This window comes from Sarcophilus harrisii, chromosome 4 (assembly GCF_902635505.1).
Source record: "Sarcophilus harrisii chromosome 4, mSarHar1.11, whole genome shotgun sequence".
In the NCBI taxonomy this organism is placed as follows: Eukaryota; Metazoa; Chordata; class Mammalia; order Dasyuromorphia; family Dasyuridae; genus Sarcophilus; species Sarcophilus harrisii.
Genome location: NC_045429.1, coordinates 424,986,987 through 425,006,412, shown reverse-complemented (window position 1 = coordinate 425,006,412; position 19,426 = coordinate 424,986,987). Strand labels below are relative to the sequence as shown.

Here is a 19,426-nt window from a genome sequence, read left to right as displayed (position 1 = left end):
CACCCCTTTTCCTTCCTCCACTTCCCTTCCCCCACTCGCCTCTTTCACCTGAAGGTAAAGAGAAATTTTCCTGGAGAGAAAATGAAAAGCAACAGGGCACAGTTCTTTTGAAGAAAGATCCACACACCCTACCGCTCCAAACCCTCCGCATAAATGCCACTCTGTGTTGATTGTTTTTGGCGATCTGAACAGACCCGCCCACAAACGAGAGGGCGAGCGGTCAGCTGGACAGACCGGGAAGCTGGCGGACGAATGACTGACTGAGGGACACATAAAGTCACTATTTCTACAATGAATAGATCCTTAAGATTGGCAAAGTACATTACCTTGATGTTAATCTCATTTTGACCCTTACTACATACAATCTGATTATACTCATATTACAGTCTCTGACAGACTGGAAGGATCATGGAATCATCTGGGATCTGTTAAGTGGGGAAAGATACTTTCCGTCAGTTTTTCCCTTAAGGTCCACATAGGTACTCAATTTCACTGCATTGACTTCATTTTGTGAGAGAAAGCCAAAATAGCAGGTCCCACCGAGATTCGAACTCAGATCGCTGGATTCAAAGTCCAGAGTGCTAACCATTACACCATGGGACCTCACAGTTAGCTTAATTCCTAATGACACTCTTTGTTTGACTGATGATCTCTTCCATGCCTTAGAACTGGCACAATAATGTTCAATGTAGTGAAAAGCAAAGAACCACGTTTGTGTAAAACCTAAGATGCAAAAGTGTAATTGAGAAATGGATCTTGTTGAATCACTCTCTTCCAAAATGTGTAGACAACAAACGACGTTATTAAGAGGCAGCCTTTTCAATTCTACGTGAAATGTACAATCTGATAAGAAACTGCCGATTTCCCAAAGGCGATCTTGTCAGGTGGGCTGTCTTAGCAGCGATATTCCCCCGAGTAGAAAGTTTTGCTTCTTCCCAATTCATCGTTTTCTTAAATCAAGCATTCATTGAAAGTTTCTGATACTATCTGTCACTTAGGAAGCATCCTACCTTAATAGGATTCCTGCACAAAATCTTCAAGCTCACTAAATTAAAATTCAGTTTTCACAAGTGAAATAGCCATAAAGGGAAGGAGGAATGGCGAGTTTATTGGGGGTGGGGTGTCCAACTCTTATGAAGAGTGAAGTTGATTTTATTTTCTTTTTCTCTTTTATAAGAGTTCCTTTTGCCAACTTGCTGGACGTCCCTTGGATATCTTAGAGTCAGCATGTCTAAAACCGAACTTATTAACATTACCTAAAAATCCTTTCCCTCACCCCCTTGAACTTTCCTTTAGGAAAAGGTTAGGGAATCACAGATCCTCTCAGTCTGTTGAGTCTCTCAAAGGAAGTATCAGGTTCGACTCCTCACTCTGCTCCCACACCCGTATTCAGTGTGACCAAGATCCATCCATTTGTTCTTTGTGTTATATCTCTTCCATATACACCCCCCCTCCCTCTCTTATCTAACTCTACCTTGTAATGTCGGAGAAACTGAGGCAGGAGAGAGATTAGAGAGTTTTTAATATTTTATTAATTGGAGAGCATAATTGACTGGACAGGACTCTCATCTCAAATTATCCAGTCAACCACAGATAAAGATATATTGGGACCAAGGGATAATGTTGGTCCCAGGGCTGGAGGAGACTGTCATCTCAAAGAATCCAGCGTCCAGCATCCAGCGATGAATGGGAGAATCTCAAACCCTTAAATACCCTTTAGAAACAAAGAAGAGGGAAAGGGCTCGAAAACTTCTGTCAGGATAGGGGAGGCCATAAATCCTAAAAAAAAAAAAAAACAGAGACAGAATGTCTGAATACTCAGAAATAAAGATGTCAGTGAGGTATCTTGGAATATTTTAGAGGGATATTGTAAATTCTTGAGGACAGAAAAGAGTCAGGAGGTCTACTCTTTTGTTTATCTTGCTTGCATTAACAATTTATAACTTTAGAGTAAATGGTCCTTAGTCTTAATGGACCAGAGGGGGAGTTTTACAGTTTAGGGGATTGAGACAGAACAGTTCAGGAAAGTGAGACTAGTGCAGAGAAACTGAGTCAGGACAGTTAAAGAGAACTGTGGCATAACAACCTATCCTCAGCCTGCTGCAGGTTCCCATCACTTAACACCTGGACAATTTAAACTTGTTGCTTGGTCTTCCTGACACAAGTCTCAATCTCCTTCAATCCATCTTCCACTTAGCAAATAATTCTTCCTACAGTGTAGATCTAACCATGTAACCACCATCTCCCATTCGATCCACTCCAGGGGTTCCCTATGGCCTTCAATATCCAATACAACTGTTTGGCATTACAAAGTTCTTCACAATCTGGCCGCTTGAGCTCTTCGAAAGCTGAAAGTTTTGGGTTTTTTTTTTGGCATTTTTGTTTCCTCAGCTTTTCGCAAAATGCCTGGCACCTATCAGGCGTTTGTTGACCGAATACATGGTAGGTTAGTCTCTCGTTCCTGCTGTACTGTGTCGAAGGAGTTATGCCAGCTCCCTGGTGTGGATCAGCTTTCATAAAATTACAGTACTGGGGATGTCCAGGCCAGAGTTCAGAACTCCTAAATCATAAGTGAAAGGAACAGTCTCAGACGCAGATGCGTCAAACAAAGGGTGATATTAGGAGTATCAGGAACAGGTCAGGTCCTATGGTGTAATGGTTAGCACTCTGGACTTTGAATCCAGCGATCTGAGTTCAAATCTCGGTAGGACCTTCTTTTGGATCCCTTTTCCCGAAATACAACCCGTGCAATAGGATTGAGAAATTCTGTGTGACTAAAGGGAATCAAGGAGAAGCTACCTTAAAGTCACTTTCCAAATGAAACAGGTCCCAGATCTCTCCACGACTCTCCCGTCTCTTAGAGGATAGTACAAAATTGTAGTGAGGATCAGTTGATATTGCATAAAGGTAATATGCTTTGCAAATCTTAAGGAGCTATTTTATAATAAATACTGACTACATGTATTCCTCAGTCAGTCCAATCGCCTGCCAACTTACCTGCTTGTCCATGTGTCAGACCAGTCTCTCATTTATGAACAGATCTGTCCGGTCCGCCAACAAAAATCAACACAGTAGCATTTATGCGGAGGGCTCGGAGCGGGTAAGGTGTGTACATTTTTTCCTCAAAAGATCTGTGTCCTGCTGTTTGAAAAGCAGCTAAAAAGAACTAAAATCTCTCTAGGAAAACTTCAGTTTTCCTTTAGGAGAAGGGGACAAATGGAGAGGGGAAGTGAAGGAAGGAAAGGGGATGCAGGAGTACAGAGATAAGGAAGGGAGAATGCAGAAAGGTAGACGGAGGGGGGTACAGGTTCGGTCCGAGTATTGATCCATCTTCAGAAAGGACCAGGGGATCGATGCTATTCTCTGTGAGTTTCCTTCCGAGCGGAAACTTACGGGGCGACTCTAGGAAGGAGGTGTGCTAAGACAAGAGAGGCTAATTGTTTAGGCGAGCAGTGCAGTGTCTGCCTGACTTTAGTCTTGGAAAACTATTGAGGAGAGACTAATAGTGAAGACAATGGAAATGTTGGATTCTCGTGATGTCCGATAAAACTCAGAAGGAACTACCATACGTGCCGGTTCCATGGTGTAATGGTTAGCACTCTGGACTCTGAATCCAGCGATCCGAGTTCAAATCTCGGTGGAACCTTGTGGTGCAATCTGTTTTTTCTTAGAGATAATTGCTAATTTTGAACCAATTCCCCAGGGTCATCACCTCCTTCAACTATATATTTGAGAGAAAGTCGAAAATCCTTCCTTTCCTTCCGCTCTTCTCTCACTCTCTCATCTCCTTCTCCCTCTCCTCCTTTCTCCTCCACCATCCCTGCACTTCAATGCTTTTTTCAAAAAGTAGATTTTTCGTGACACCTTGCATTGAGTCTCACGAGTTCACACAATTATAAAACATTAGAAGCCCGATTCAAATGTTCGATGTTATATTTCACCCCCCTATCCTGTCATCCCTGTATATATTAGTCTACTGAGTATCTCAAGAGATACTCCTCCCTGTCTTGGTTCGCTCCTGTCTGAAGCATTGTGTCTCATCTCAGTGCCATATTTCAGAAGAGAGTGTGTACAGGGAGGCAATCAGGGTAGTGAGGGGGCAGCTATCCATCCAAGGTTGGGTCAATTGAAGGATGGAGGAAAGGTTATCCTAGAGAAGAGAAGACCCAGAGTATATGTCGATTAATGGTCTTCAAAGTTGGCAGGTAGAGTCATCTCATGGAAGAGGAATTCATGTGACTTGTCCTGCATAAAATCTGACCGTGGTTAAAACGTAGTAAAGAGAGATTCTTGGCTAAGAGGAAAGTGTGACGAAGGTTGGTAAACATGGGGGGAAAGGGGGGAGCGGAGACTACTATAGCTATAGATACGTTTGCCTTGGTCTTGATAGAGTTGAAATTAAATTTTTTAAAGTGGAGAGAGTAGAAAATTCTACTTCTATATATATATATCACCTGAATGCCAAAGAGCAGCAGGTGGAGGAACATAAGTTAAATAATAGTAGTTGGCACGTCCTATAATTAGCAGGAGAAAAAATTCAAATGAGTTTCTATCAATAAAGGCCATGACCTCAACTGTCTTTGCACAAATGGAGAAAGTACAGATAATCAAGAGAAAGAACAAGACTGACTACGTCAGGAAGCAAAGCAAAGATACGGAGCAGTTTGAGAGTGAAACAGACACCCCAAAGTGGGGTGGTATTTTGCCCCCATAAAATTCTAAAACTGTGCCGTGTAGAATCGGAGCAGCGGGGGAAGAAAATTTAACTGATTGCTCTTGCTGCAACAAGTAAAATCTTTTGTCTTCTGTGACTGAGAGTGCCTGGAATTTGACAGTGACAAAAAAGATGAGCCAGCAGGAACTAGGAGTAATTCTTTTCCTCTTTTCCTTCTTCCCGTCTTTTCCTCCCTTCCTCCCTCATTTTGTATTATGAGTATCTCCTGTTTGGTCTCCCTACTGGTGTCTTCTCCCTCTCGTTTTTGCCCCCTATGTTTGCCGGGCCTCCCCAACCCGGCCAGATTGCCGATTGTCTTTTGCCCTTTGTTCCCTGTCCCTTCGGATTGTTTTCCTTTGCAGTTCCAGGAAAGGAGGAGAGCTGTTAGTGGAGAGCAGGGCAAAGTGTTGGGACACACACAGCAGTTGTGGAAGACTGCAAATAGAGAAATCTGCCAAGATTTGCCAGCCAGTGGGACGGGGTTGTGGCTCTCACCTGTGTGTGTGCGTGTGGAGGAAGGCAGAAGAGCGGGACGAGGTGGCCGAGTGGTTAAGGCGATGGACTGCTAATCCATTGTGCTCTGCACGCGTGGGTTCGAATCCCATCCTCTGTATCCTCTTACTTCTGAGGATCCCGGCTTTTAAAGGTTCTCCCTTGTTAGTCATCTGCACCAACATCTCCAACCGCCACTTCCCTGAAGAAGCCACATCTTGCACCAAGGATGATCTGGGCCTAAAGGTTGCCGTGTTTAGCAGAACGCTCCCCAGTTTGAATGGAGCTTGCACTTTGATATTGCTTATTGGTATTTTGAGTATTGATGCAAATTTTCAGATTAGCATTCCTCCACCACCTGCCCCGCTCCCAGCCTTCTGAGCGCAAAATCTCCAGCCAAAAGAGGCCACCGGAAAAAACCAGGCTCTTCCTCCCCCTTGGTCAGGCGACCTAGGACGATTCTGGACACCTCGGGAATCCAGAGACCCGGGGGTCCTCGGTACCTCTCATTCTCATCCTTGCCACGTACCACACATATCGTGGGAACAAACATTAACAGACAAGAGGCCGCGGGCGTGCTTTGGTGCTTCGGGAGATCCAAAGTTTGGATAAGGTGCGTTCCCTGCCCTGGCGCACTGCCTCCGCACCTGGATTCCCCTCAGCTCCAGTCAGACCATACTCTTCCCCGTTTCCGTAATTCTCCGTGGAGGTCCCCTTGACTACAAGCCGGGGTCCGAGCAGTTTGTTCCTCCTGAAACTGCCCTCGCCGAGCGGCGTGGAGCCGCGCGCGCCTTGCCTCACCTCGCCTTGGTTCCAAATCTATTCTCCTGTTCGAAATTAGCCCAAACCCTCTACCTCACCCTCACCCCCCGCTGCTCCTTCCCTCTATATTCCGGCTACCCTGGCTTTCCCTTCTGACTCAACTCCCAGAGCCCCGGAATCGACCTTGCGTGAAATGATAGTCGGTTCAAGGGACCTCCGGGATTCTGTCATTTCGATCACGTCTTTGCTGTCTCCGCTTTAAGATGGGTAAATAAGCTGAGACCTGGAGAGGCGAAGGGAGTTGCTCGGGTGCTTGGGATTATTTTCGCCTCCCCTGCAGATGCGGGCAGAGTGAGCAGGTTGGAAGCAGGGAGAGGGCGTGCGAGTGGGCGTTGTTACGTTTTGGGAGAAAGATGTAGCACCTGGGTTAGCGATGAGAGAGTCTATAGGAGAGTGAGCAGGATGGCTCGGCGATGGCATTTAGCAGCTCTTAGTAGCGGTCCGGATGTTGTCTCTAGGCAGGTAGTCGTGGCCGAGTGGTTAAGGCGATGGACTAGAAATCCATTGGGGTTTCCCCGCGTAGGTTCGAATCCTACCGACTACGACTTTGCGCTACCTTTTCCGTGTGGAGCTTCCAAGGATCTTGCTCAATTACTCAATTAGATGTTGGCTCTTGTGAGGAAAAGGAAATGGGAGCTTCCAACTTACTCAGCTACTCCCCTACATGTTGGCTCCTGCGAGGAAAAGGCTCTGTTTGTTATGGCAGGCGCTATCCAGTGTCCCCAGCTTTCCGGTCCCTTTTGCTCTCTTTCTCTAAGGCCTGACCCTTACCCCTTATAGCAGGGTGTTACTTCTTATTCACCTAGGTGTTTTTCACAGGGAATTCCTCTGGTCTTGCTGTGTGTAATGTGCAAAACAAGCGAAAAACACTGAAACCAGAGGGTGAGAAAAATAAAGCCGCACACTCCTCAGCAGGCAAGCTCTAGGCGTGCGCTGTTCCATCCCTTTCTGCTAATAGGATCCAGCATCTTCTTTGCAGCGCGTCTTCCTGACTGCAGGAGAGTCCGTAGTGAAGTCGGCATGGCGACAATCCCATAAAATGTGGACGTGCTGTTCTGATGTGTGCTATTTGTTTCTGTGCGTAAAGACAGAGACAATCTGCCCTGATTGGGCAGGCACCCACTGAGACTGTGCGTGAGCAGAATTGTGCGTTATTCCGTGCACGGTGTCTGCATCCTAGACTGTCTGTGGTTCTTAAGACACTTCAAGGTATACCTGGCGAGGCTGTGTACATAAGAGGCCTCCTTTAGGATACCGTACTCTAGAAAATAGGTAAAGCAGTACTAGGACACGGGCCGTGACTTTAAACTTTTTAGTGTCTATGGGACAGTGAGAAGGAGAGAGTGAGAGTACTCCTTTGTGGCTCAGGAGGCTGCCCTGCGTGTCCAAGCTGTGTCTGAGCGTAGGCTTCTTCCGTTTCCCCATTGGCTGGGAAAAGAGAAGAAAAGGAGGACTTGACCCCGACGTGATTTGAACACGCAACCTTCTGATCTGGAGTCAGACGCGCTACCGTTGCGCCACGAGGTCTTGCGGGGCCGCTCGCTCTTTTCATCTTAAGGATTTCTAAAGCAAAAATGCGTTTTCCCCGCAGCCCACTCCTTGTCTTCTTATTTCAATTTATTCACTCATCTTTTTGTTTGTTCCATTCCTGAACATTTAATAAGAGCCAATTCTGCGCCAGACTTGGAGCTGAATGCCGAGGATGTCCCAACCGAAGGGCCTCGGCCCTTCTCCTCTAGGGGTTTATAATCCGACGGAGGGAAAGCGTACCATCACTTGGCCATCTGGTAAGGATTGCACTGGAAGAAAAGGAAAGAGGGAGGCAGAATAGGGTAAATTACATCCCGACAAGAGATTCAAAAACCTATTACACTAGAGGGGGAGTAAACGGAGGAGAAGAGCATTGTTTGAATCATTCTCAAAGGATTTGACTCAAAGAGGAAATAATATGCACACTCAATGTAATTGAGTAGCAACCCTGTAGAAAGTAGGAGGGAAAAGAAAAGGGTAGAGTGGGGCGGTGCTGATGAAAGGGAAGGCAGTATGACCAGGGAAAGGAGAAAAGGAAAAGGTGAGTCGATAAAAGGTGGGACAGAGGTGGTTAGAAGCAAATCACTAGTGAGAAGGGACGGTGTTAAAGTAGATGGAGTTAGCAATCCTAACTGTGAATGTAAACGAGATTAATTCTCTCATAAAACAGAAGTGGATAGGACAGTGACTTTAAAAAAACAGAATTTAGCATCCACTTTGGGTGCAAAGAAAAGCAAAGGAACAATTTCTGCTCTCGGGGAGCTTGTCCAATTTTGCCTTCTCTATTTTTCCAACATCCTTTCCTTCTGTACAATCATACAACTGCAACTTTAGATTAGATACACATAATTTCTGACTAGAACTACCGCAATAAACCTTCCAAATGTTCTCCCTCCCTTAAATCTCTACCTGCTCTAAAATGTCTTCCACTTAACTACCAAGTTGATTTTTGCAAATCGTAAGTCTGATTCCTGTTCAGGGAACTCCAGTGAATCTTATTACCTTCAAAATAAAATAGAAGTCCTCTGTTTAGCATTTAAAGCTCATTATAAACATGCCTCTTCCAAATTTTCCATTCTTTTTACACCTTCACCACTCCTGCACACTGTCTTATTTGAGTTCTGTACATAAAATGGTCCATCGAAATTCTTTGCTTTTGCTTTGGCTTTGCCTCATGTCTGGAATCTTCCTCCTAATCAGTGCTACTTAAAATCCCTGAGTTCCTTTCAGATTCAAGACCCATCTGCTGCAAGAAACGTTTCCTGGTTTTTCTCAAGCTTCATCCCCAACTCCTACTGACTTCCACTCTAAGGCTATTTTAAAAAATATATCCTCCCCCTCCCCAATTATATGTTAAAAAAAATTTTTTTAAACATTAAAAAAAAAAGTTTTGAATTTCAAATTCGATTCTTCCCTGTTCTCTCCCTCCCCTGAGAAGGTAAGCAATTCGATATAGACGATACATGTGCAATCATGTGAAACATTTCCATATTAGTTATTTTGTACAAGAAGAGGAAGGAAGGAGGAGGCAAGGAAAGAAGGAAGGGAGGGAGGGAAGGAGAGGAAGGGAAGGAAGGAAGGAAGGAAGGAAGGAAGGAAGGAAGGAAGGAAGGAAGGAAGAAGGAAGGAAGGAAGGGAAGGAAGGGAAGGAAGGAAGGAAGGAAGGAAGGAAGGAAGGAAGGAAGGAAGGAAGGGAAAGAAGGAAGGAAGGAAGAAACAGAAAGAAAGAAAACATGCTCAGCCTGTATTCACACAATATCAGTTCTTTTCTCTCGAGATAGTATGCTTCATCATTGGTTCTTTGAAATTATCTAGAATCATTATTTTGCTGAGAATAAGTCTTCACAATTCTTTATGTAAAAATATTGCTGTTACTACATACTGTTTTCCTAGTTCTGGTCATTTCACTTTGCATCAGTTCTTATAAATCTTTCCAGGTTTTTCTGAAATCATCCTGTTTATTATTTCTTATAGGATACTAATATTCTATCACAATCACATATTGCAGCTTGTTTTGCCATTCCCCAACTGATGGGCACCTCCCCATATTTCCAATTCTTAGTGACCTCAAAAAGAGCTATTATAAATAGTTTTTGTAAAAATAAGTCCTTTTTCCTTTTTTTTTTTTTCTAATGTCTTTAGGATATGGACCTAGCAGTGGTATTGCAAGATCAAAGGATATACACAGTTTTATAGCTTTTGGGTCATAGTTCCAAATTGTTCTCCAGAATGGTTGGATCAGTTTCATCAACTCCACCAACAATACATTTTAGTGTCCCAGTTTTCTCTAAGGCTACTCATATATAAATATATGTGTATGTGTGTATATGTATAGGTGTATGTATATAAATATATATAAGCATATATAAAATACACAAAATATATGATATATAAAAACACACACACACACATACACACACACATATATATACTTCTCTTCTTTTCTAGTTTCAATTTCACCCTTTTGTTCCCTTTGCTCTTCTAATTCTTTCTCCTTCCTTCCTTCCTTTTTTTTTTTTTTTTTTTTTTTTTTTTTTGAGACAAGACCTCCCTACCTTACCCAGCAGGAAGTGCACAAATCATTCATGAGCCTGACCCTGCTTCTGATCTGCTCCCTTTATAACCTGGGTCACTTTATATGAATACCTGATCAGCTTTAGTTCTACTTCATACTACCACTCCCAAACTTGTGAGATCATCTTCCAGTATGCATGAACTATAGTCATGGGGCTGTCCGTAGGGCTGATCATTCTCTTCTTTATGAGGAAGGGATGAGAAACAAAGAAAGGGAAATATGTAAGAGAACATAGTAGAGATAAATGTATAATAAATTATCATAAATATAAATATGAATGACATGAACTTACCCATAAAGCAGACAATGTAATCTCCAGGGTCAGATGGATTTACAAGTAAATTATACCAAACATTTAAAGAATTAATTCCAATACTATGTAAACTATTTGGAGAAATTGGTAAAGGAATCCTGCCAAATTCCTTCTATGAAGAGAATATGATACTGATACCTAAGTTAGGAAGAGCCAAAACAGAGAAAGAAAATTACAAACCAATCTCCCTAATGAATATTGATGCAAAAAATTTAAATAAAATATTAGCAAAGACATTGCAGCAACTTATCAGGAAGATAATACACTATGACCAAGTGGGATTTGTACCAGGAATGCAAAGCTGTTTCAATATCAGGAAAATTATCGCCATAATTGACCATTATCAATAACAAAATCAACAGAAATCATATGATAATAGATGCAGAAAAAGCTTTGACAAAATACAGCAACCATTCCTATTAAAAACACTAGCGAGCATAGGGATAAAGGGAGTTTTTCTTAAAATAATAAGCAGTATCTATCTAAACCCAACCAAGATCGCAGCATTATTTATAATGGGGAGAAGCTGGACACATTAGTAAGAAGATCAGGAGTGAAACAAGAATGCTCATTATCATCACTATTACTCAATATTGTACTAGAAATGACGCCTTAAGGATAAGAAAAGAAAAATAAAAGAATTAGAATAAGCAATGAGGAGATAAAACTATCTTTTTTTTTGTAGATGGACATGATAGATTAGAAAGCAAAACCCCAAAATATGTTATTTATTGTAATTCAGTTGATTCATTAGGACTCATCTGGTACCTTAAAAAGGAGTCCTTTTGCCAGAGCAATGCGTATTATATTTCAGTTCCAGTTAAAAAAGAGCAGAGGTAGCAATCATGTTTTCAGATTCCTGAAACAACAGTAAAACAACAGTAAAAAATCAGACAAGAGAAATTACATTGTGCTGAAAGTTACAATAGATAATGATTTAATATAAGTACTAAACATAAGTTCACCAAATGGGTTACTATCTAAATTCATAAAGGAAAATTCAATGAATTAAAGGGAGAAAAAAATATATACTAGGCAACCTCAGTGTACACCTTTTATCCCTAAATATATCTAACCAAAAAAAATATGATTGTCATGCAAATTTAGCATGGAGTTCAGATGAATGGCAATAGTAAGATGGGTTACATGATTCATTGATACTCATAACCAAACACAGAATAGGAGGATAGGGGAAGATGCAGATAGAGACAGATTCCCATGTACTATGCTGCGGGTGGTAGTCTTAAGCAGTTGGATGTGCTCTTTGTTCCAAAGTTCAAAGTCACTGGGTGCCTGAGTTTATATTGTTGTGCCAAGATATATAGAGAGGAGTTGAGAAATATTAAATTTTAATTGGACAATTTATTAAAGTCATCTGGCTCACAGGATTTGCATCCAAAGTGCCTGGCCCCAAACAAAAAGACATAGGACTTTTTATAGAGTTTGACAGAAACCAGCAGACAGGTTAGCTTGCTTCCTTAACTGATGCATTTGCAACTGTTAAGGGAATACATAAAAGACAGGAGCAGGGAGACAGAAGTCTTGCATGAAATTTCTGTTACTAATGTTAGCAGGAGAGAAGGAAACAAGGGTGCAAAAGGGATTTGGGATCGCTGGGTCATTTTAAAATTTCAAACCCAGTTTTCCCCGGGGGGATTGGGGCTATGGTTGTAACAATATAATATTTATAGACAAGGGGTATGCTGAGATGGCTATCACATTGCTGGAGTCTAATAGATAGAGTCAGAAAATATAGACCAGTAGCAAATCTGGCACCTTTAAAAAATTAATCAGAACAGTCTACTCAGGATGAGGAAGATAGAATTATAATGATGAACTATCAGTAAACTTAATGAATGATTTTAGCAGGCAGTTCTAACTGGAACTGCATGCAATTCAAATCTTAAGTGTAGCAGAGTTGTACACAGTCCTAGGAGAATAGTCTCCTTTATTTATTAAGAAAAAAACAAAATTTTAAAAGATTTGAATAGAACTTTGGAAAAGTTTGACATGATCAACATCTAGTGATTATTGTATTAGAAAATAAATGAATATACAATCTTCTCAATTTATGCTACAAAAATGACTATATATTGCGATATAAAAACCTCACAAAGGTAGAAAAGCAGCAATAGTAAACAATTTATGAAGTATAATGTAATAAAATTATATTGAATTAAGGGCTTTTAAAGCAATAACTAAGATTAGTTGAAGACTGATAACTTAATTTGAAAGAATTAGATAAAAAGTTCATTATAATAGATTGTAATAATAGTACCTAGACTTTCACAATAATAAAAATTACAGATATTTTCAGGTGATATTTATTATAATTATTTCAAAATATAGTTTATAATTGGTACTATTTTGAAATAACTATTGTAATTGGACTGGTCCATCTTGAGATCACATATGATTATCGTTTTCCTGTCCACAGACCTTTCTGTGATATAGATAGTCGATTATTGGACATCTGTATGTGTAGTAGTCATGGAGACACCAAATTATGTAGTCATTCACCACAATCTATGCTGCTTTCCAGTATTCTTTATAGACAGTTAATACTGAAATATGCTACCCACTTCCTGACATGCAGAATATGATCATGGCCAACTTGAGATTTGTTTATTGGGGGAGAGGGGGGAGTTGGCTTGCTGATTGCATACTTGTTAACAATAATTTTGTGTTTCCTTCTTTCAAATGGGATAAATGGAAAAGGCATTGGGTGAGGGTTGCTAAAAACTCAAAACAAACAAAAAACCCACCAGAGATATTGAAACTATTTTTTTAAATGCATACAAGGGAACAGGAACAAGTACAGACAAAGAAGGCTACCTTTAAAGTTACCCATTGAATTTATCATATACTTAAAAAAAGAAAACAAAAGCAAAAAAGTACACACACTAAATGTTTGCCACTTAAATTATAACCTTTCTTTTAGTAAGTATATGGGAATGTTTTTGATATTTATATTAATATTAGGTTGGTATTTGTAAAATTCAGGATTTTCAGCAATTTAAAAAAAAAAAAAAAGAATTAAAGGAATAGATTTTATGAATCCTGGGAAGACTTGTGTGCAGAATAAAGTTAGTAGAACCAGGGGTACATTATGCAGTTACTAGGACATTCTAAAAACAATAAACTGATAGATTTAAGACCTCTGATCAATGTGTGGATCAAAGCAGTGACTCTAGAGGACTTTTTCAGAATACCTGGCAACAGAGAAAAGTGCCAATTGTGGACTCAATAGAAAACTGGTAATTGAAAGTAAAACTCTGGAGAGGACCAAACCCTGTAAACCAACTCATGTAACCTACCTAAAAACCAAGAAGAACTATATAAGAATTCTATAAAAAATAGAATTTCCAAATCCTATAAGAAATAATTTATCCAACACATGTACCCCACTTGATGTTGTAGATATTTATAGGCTAGTGTTCTCCAATTTTATATGGCAAATATTTCATAACTATTATACTTACTGTGCCATTCTAATAAATGCCTGCACTGAATCATCTGTATCTATTAGCGGATTATTGAAAAGAAGCACATTAATGGGGATTTATTAGCTGCAGAAATGAAAACAGCCACAGACAGTGTTCCTATTTAGCTTGAGGTAGTAGAAACCTTATGGACTCAAGGTGTAAGTTTGAATGCAATTTGATGGAATGATCCAGAGTGAATCCTATCGTTGTTTTAGTTTTCTTCTACTCAAGTAAAAGTATTGATTTTCCACCCTTTTATAAACAATCGTATAAGTGTATATAAAGAAAAATTAAATGTACATAAGTAGCATGGTTTGGAATGACACTTCTCAGCCTATCTTCCCTGAGTCTATAATAGCTATGAGTTCAAATCCAAGGTAAAGTTGGTTGAAAGGTAGATCAAGATTTTCAGGATTTTTCACTTCTTAAACCTCCACCTGTTTTAGGGGGATTTTCTCATCTGTCACACATTCAATTTTTCTGTAGAAACCATTTCATAGTCACCCTTTCTTTGATACAGACTGCCTTGTTTTAAAAACCTTATTCCTTTTCAGCTATAATTATTCAAAGATATATTGCTTTTTTATGAGTGACTCTTCAAGAGCAATTTTGATTAAAAGCAAATAGACTTTAGAAAATAATTCATGTGGAAAAAAAATTATTCCATTTAGTAAAGCTCTTCACAATGTACCTGATGCTACTTTTTAATGAAAAAGATAGAGTTAACAGTCAGATGATGATACAACCTAATCTATTAACTGGATGAATGGCAACACTAAGAAAATTATAGTAAAGATTTAAAATGAAGTTGTCATGGCAGACTCCAATAGACAGCTCTACACATCTGTACTTGCTCTGATTTATTTGTAATTTTTATTGATTATTGTTGATTATTAATTATTTGTAATTTTATTAATGGTTTAAATAAGGATATAAATGGCTTCTTTATTAAGTTTGAAGATGACACAAAGCTTATAGTTGGATGCTAAGAGCTATTAGGATGGATGAATCAGGATCTAAAAATTTACAACATTGGCTGAATTAAAATAACACTCAGTAAAATTAACTATTAAGTCTTATAATTGGGATAAAAATAATACTGTAGATAACAATTCATTTTAAGAAGATTTGGGGGATTTCATGGAATCTGAGAATAATATGAGCCAACAGTGTAATGTGAGCAGCTCCAAATGCTATTACAATTTTGTCCTGTATTGAGAGGGACATAGTTTCTAAGAATACAGAGGAGATAGGTTCTCTGTGGTGTACCTTGCTTAGACCACATTTGAGTACTGTATTAAATCCTAAGTTCTATTATTTAGTAGTAAGATGAGAGAGAATTTGAAAATGAGAACAACTAGGATGGTGAAGGAGTACATATTTTTGTCATATAAGGACTGTTTGAAAGAAACTATGAATTTAAACTTATATATATCAAAAGTTATCAAAAGAATATATATCAGGAAGAGAACAACAACAAGAAAATAACACGTTTTATATTGTACTTTATAAGCATTTTCCTCAAAAAAAAATCCTGAAATAAATCCTGTGAAGGGAATAATAAAAGTATTACTATGTATGTATAATAGATGAACATACTAAAATTCAGGTTCTGAAGTACTTTAACATATCTTTACATCATAATCATTTCTGGAAATGAGGGAAGTAACTCCCCTTAGAGACATAGGCAAATCATACATTTCCACCTCACCACAGCTACCACTACTACATTTTCTTAAATGATTTGGATAACCACTGAAGTAGATATTTGTCAAAAAACTAATGCATTTCATTCAGTATTTTTATTTCTGGTTTTGCTTATTTTTAAATTTTCTTTGTAAATATTTTGTACTATTGTACTTACAGTAAAATGGTTCACAGCTTCATTTCCCTACTATAAAGCAGGTTACCTGGGGGAGGAAAATATGCATATGTATTGGTTGAGTTGACTTCTCAGTTAATATGTGTCTCTCATGAAAAAAAAAAAAAAAAGTTCTACAAAATTAAAAAATTAAAAAGGTCTGACTCTACCCAACCTTTCAGTTTTATTTTTTCCCTACTTTTCAGGCACTTTGGATTTCAACTAAGCTGGATTATTATGCCGTTATTAATGCCAAAAAACCTGTCATGTTCTTCTCTGAATGTCATAGAGTCTACATATTGCTTTTGTGTCCTCTTTTATTCCCATGGACCCTGTTGATTGATTTTCTTGTTATATTTGTACCCATACCTGAATTCACTAGTAGACTGTTAGTTTCTTGAAATAGAAAATATGTAATTTTGAAAATCTTTGAATCTTCTTTTTAAGTTTTATTTTTCATTCTGAAGTTAACACCAAACAAAACAAGCACTTTCACATACAACTCTTACTTCATCTTCCAAATGTATACCATAAATTTAGCATAATTATTAAAACTATCCTTCTTATCTGTTTCTTTTCTGACCTCCTTTTCTCTTTTGTGTATATTTCAAAGTGCTTCATTGCCCTTCTGTTCTTATTTTCTTTCTCTTGCTTCCTTCCTTTATTCTTCCTTCCCTCTCTCTTCCTTCCTTCCTTCCTTTTTTTTGTTTTTCTGGATTGGCTAATTATCAATTAACAAGTAAACATATTTATTATAGTTTCAACTATAAATCAAAATGAGAACCTTACAAAAGGAACAAAATAAAACTGCACAAACATGAAGTAGGTTTATTTCACTCAATAAGTCTATTAAGCGCTTATGTGCCCAGTGAGAGTGAGAAGACAGTACTTTCAGGGAATTAACATGGAGTGTAGATACAAATTAAACTTTTGTATTGATCAAACTTTTCCCACTTTTGAATCCCATGGTTTCTTAAAGCTTTTACAGCAAAATACTTAGTCCAGAGAGTATAATGACAAATAAACATTGCCCAACTCATGAGTGCCACGATCCTCCTTGTCACGTATGCTTTTAAAGCTTTTTATTGTGAAGCTAGTAAAAGCAGTGGTATAGAATTTAAATAAACGGTTTAGCAGAGGATGGTTTCGATCCATCGACCTCTGGGTTATGGGCCCAGCACGCTTCCGCTGCGCCACTCTGCTACGTGAATAAAGAGCTTAATTAGTTCCTAATAGGTTTAGCCACGAGCGGGCCAATCCTTTTAAAAATCAAAATATTCATTAATAAATAATGACTAATTTCCTACTAGTAAATCCTTAATATAGATTTTTGCCTTGTTTGTCTCCTGCTTCGCGCCAGGCATAGTGCTGGGGACTGGAAGTATAAAAAGATAAAAAGGAACTATTACCACTCTTAAGGAGATAAAACATGAAGTATTCCTAATGTAAAAAGACGTTTTTACTACAAAGAAATGGAACTTTATTTCTTTTTCTTCACTTGTATATATCTCTCTAGGATATTAAAAAAAAAAAAAGAAACCAGAACAGCGAAGTATAGAGTGACAATGTAGAGAAACAGTTTTGATCAAATTAAAACTCAAACTGTTTCCGCCCGGTTTCGAACCGGGGACCTTTCGCGTGTTAGGCGAACGTGATAACCACTACACTACGGAAACTCGGGATAGGGAACGGTGTTCATTTGCGACTCATGAAAAGAACGAACAATTAGCATGGCTCAGATGAATTATTTTTACATTAGACAAGGGGGGGCGTTACGTGTTTGTTTTTGTTTTCATATTAATCTTGGATTTGACTATTTCCTGATGGAGACCAAGACAAAATGCAGTAATTTTTAGATGTTTTTTAGTCTGTGAAATTTAACTTCTACTGCATTCGCAATAAATGCAATGGAATAATAATGTAAAATAATGATGCTTATAGCCTTTATCACATAGAATTGTTGGGAGGATTGAATAATATGCCAAATGATTTGTGAATTCTAAAGTACTATATAAATATAAACTTATTATTCAATTGAATAAATATTTATTAAGCACCTACTATGTGAAAGCTGCTGTACTTTGCAGTGAATATTCTTCCATGTTTTGTGGATCTATCATCTCATTCATTAATAGAGGGATTACTTGTATTGGTGCATCTGGCAACTTAATCATTTCTTCTTATCCAATGTAATTTTTTTCCATATTCTTCAATAAATGGAGGTGGAGGAGAGAAGAATGCAGAGGCCTTCTTTTAGGTCTTTTGAGTGGGAAGAATTTTTAAAATTTTGAACTTAAAAAAAAGTAGGAAAAGGGGAGGAGGGGAAAAAGGAAGAGAGTGGTGAAAGAGGGAGAGAGGAAGTGTTGGTGGAAGGGAATGAAGGAAGGAGGAAGAAAGAGAGAAAGAAAAAAAAGATATTCTATTAACAAGTATAGTCAGGCAATAAATAAATAAACGATCTCTCCCAAAAAGGCTTTGGAAAAAGCCCCCTTCTCGTCCCCACCACTATTGTCATTGAATTATTTTTTTAGGATCTATGGAAGAAAATGGGGGGAAAAAATCATAGTTACAACTTTGATTTCTTAGAGATTTGATGTTTCAGGATTGACAATCATACACTCAGCAGCACATTTTTATTGAAAAGGTGTATGTTTTTACACGAGGAAGTAGTTTGACATCATCATAAACACTGATAAATTCAAAATTTTGCTTAACAATTGTGTGTTTTGAGTAATGATTGTGTGACTATAACTCGACAAATGTGGCCCAGGTCACTGTTCTGGATCTGTCCAGCTGCAGTGCCTGTCCCAAAAGTTGTCATAACTTAATGAACTGGCTCTCCAAACTCAAAGGGCGATCTGCCCTACAGCCGATTGTTCAATGCTCCATAGATTTTTTAGGCAGATTCTTTATAAATAATCATAAATCTCAAAATGTTTTGTGCCCTGCCTGCCTTCAATTAATTTGAAACCTATGGATAAGAGAATTTATCTTTATTCAGAAGAATAAAAGTGAATTGAAAAGAGAATTGAAAAAGTAACTTTAAAGGCTTTGTTTGAAATAGTTTTTAACAAATAGATTTGTTTTTCAAATACTAAAAAAAAAAAAAAAAAAAAAAAAAAAAAATCAACGTTTCAATTCTGATTATTTCAAAACTTTAAAGGATCTTTGGAGCAGTAAGTAGTCGTGGCCGAGTGGTTAAGGCGATGGACTTGAAATCCATTGGGGTATCCCCGCGCAGGTTCGAATCCTGCCGACTACGAGGTGCAATTTTAAAAACTGTGTAATTAAAAAAAAAAAAAAGGAAAGACATTTCAAGCTTGTAATCCACGAAAACTATCTTATGTGCATGCAAAGTGAAAGAAATCTTCTTTCATTCAATTTCACCAACTTTCCATAACTGGGAGCACAGTTCATTTGAACGCGTTGCTTGTTTTCTTAACTGTTCACCCCATATAAATGATCATTGATCCATCTTTCCTGTTTTCTTTTTGCACATGTAGATCATCTCTCAAGGCCCATCTTCCAACTCAGCTTTCTTTCTTTTCTATCATGGGGTCCTTATCTCTTATCCAGGAGTCCAGACAGTCCACAAGAATTTATTGGGCTTACTATGTGTCAGAGACAAAAAAAA

General features: G+C 38.6%; 9 non-coding genes across 9 annotated transcripts; 5 read left to right on the top strand and 4 right to left on the bottom strand.

Moving 5' to 3' along the window:
* Window positions 1-531: 531 nt before the first annotated feature.
* On the bottom strand, window positions 532-603 carry TRNAQ-UUG. Its single transcript has one exon. It is a non-coding gene; the product is annotated as a tRNA-Gln (tRNA).
* Window positions 604-2,641: 2,038 nt separating this feature from the next.
* TRNAQ-UUG lies at window positions 2,642-2,713 on the top strand. The gene has a single exon. It is a non-coding gene; the product is annotated as a tRNA-Gln (tRNA).
* An 861-nt stretch (window positions 2,714-3,574) lies between these two features.
* TRNAQ-CUG lies at window positions 3,575-3,646 on the top strand. Its single transcript has one exon. It is a non-coding gene; the product is annotated as a tRNA-Gln (tRNA).
* Window positions 3,647-5,246: 1,600 nt separating this feature from the next.
* On the top strand, window positions 5,247-5,327 carry TRNAS-GCU. The gene has a single exon. It is a non-coding gene; the product is annotated as a tRNA-Ser (tRNA).
* A 1,163-nt stretch (window positions 5,328-6,490) lies between these two features.
* On the top strand, window positions 6,491-6,572 carry TRNAS-AGA. Its single transcript has one exon. It is a non-coding gene; the product is annotated as a tRNA-Ser (tRNA).
* Window positions 6,573-7,483: 911 nt separating this feature from the next.
* On the bottom strand, window positions 7,484-7,555 carry TRNAW-CCA. Its single transcript has one exon. It is a non-coding gene; the product is annotated as a tRNA-Trp (tRNA).
* A 9,368-nt stretch (window positions 7,556-16,923) lies between these two features.
* TRNAM-CAU lies at window positions 16,924-16,995 on the bottom strand. Its single transcript has one exon. It is a non-coding gene; the product is annotated as a tRNA-Met (tRNA).
* Window positions 16,996-17,395: 400 nt separating this feature from the next.
* TRNAV-AAC lies at window positions 17,396-17,468 on the bottom strand. The gene has a single exon. It is a non-coding gene; the product is annotated as a tRNA-Val (tRNA).
* A 1,504-nt stretch (window positions 17,469-18,972) lies between these two features.
* On the top strand, window positions 18,973-19,054 carry TRNAS-UGA. Its single transcript has one exon. It is a non-coding gene; the product is annotated as a tRNA-Ser (tRNA).
* Window positions 19,055-19,426: the final 372 nt, after the last annotated feature.